Here is a 787-nt window from a genome sequence, read left to right as displayed (position 1 = left end):
CCTGCTGAAATATTTGTTACCTGCCTGTGTTCCTGCATTGTAGTGAGTCATGGAATCAGAATCCTCCACAGCTCTAGCTGTTAAATTCACTCTGCACTGTGGGAGCTCCATCACAGTCATCTGCAGAAATTAAGCTCTGCATAAGACCAGCTGCATGGTTTTTGCCTCTCCTCTCCTGCTGAGAGGCTGTTCCAGTCTAATCATTTTGTTGGTTAAAAGTCTGACAACCTTTGCTAGACTGTGCTGGCAGGGAAAAAAAAAAACCCTGAAATTTTAACTAACCACTGTTTTTGAGCATTTTCTGCCTCCCTGGAGTTCAACTCTTCAGCACAGGCAAAAATCATGTTCTATGATTCTATGATCCAAAACTCATGATTCAAAAATCATGTTCTGTGATTCTATGTGTCCTTTCAGCTTTGGTTCTACTGTGCTGAACAAACCTCTCTTAGCTTCCCAAGACAGGTTTCTTTGTTCCCTAATCTTCTCTGCATCTGCTTTAGTGGAATTTTATTACAGGTCAGAATTATTCTGCGTTAAAGATTATTAAGGTACAAAAAATATCCTTAGATTCTTGAAGCAACCTGGTCTAGTGGAAGGTGTCCCTGCCCATGGCAGGGTAGTGGAAAGAGATAAGCTCTAAGGTCCCTTCCAACCCAAACCATTGTGGGATTCTGACCTGCCTGTCTTTACTTCTGTGAATTGCATGGAAATTCCTGTGTTCCTCTTTGAAGTTGTAGTTTCTTATCAGGCAATTGAGATTAATACCTCCATCTCCTTTGGGATTCTA

General features: G+C 41.4%; 1 protein-coding gene across 1 annotated transcript in view; it reads left to right on the top strand.

The window, feature by feature from the left end:
- TIMM9 (translocase of inner mitochondrial membrane 9 homolog (yeast)) overlaps nucleotides 1-787 on the top strand; it is a 2944-nt gene that overhangs the window by 1124 nt on the left and 1033 nt on the right. The window lies entirely within an intron of this gene.

Source organism: Acanthisitta chloris, unplaced genomic scaffold (assembly GCF_000695815.1).
Source record: "Acanthisitta chloris isolate BGI_N310 unplaced genomic scaffold, ASM69581v1 scaffold37629, whole genome shotgun sequence".
NCBI lineage: Eukaryota > Metazoa > Chordata > Aves > Passeriformes > Acanthisittidae > Acanthisitta > Acanthisitta chloris.
This window is presented reverse-complemented; position numbering and strand designations above follow the sequence as displayed.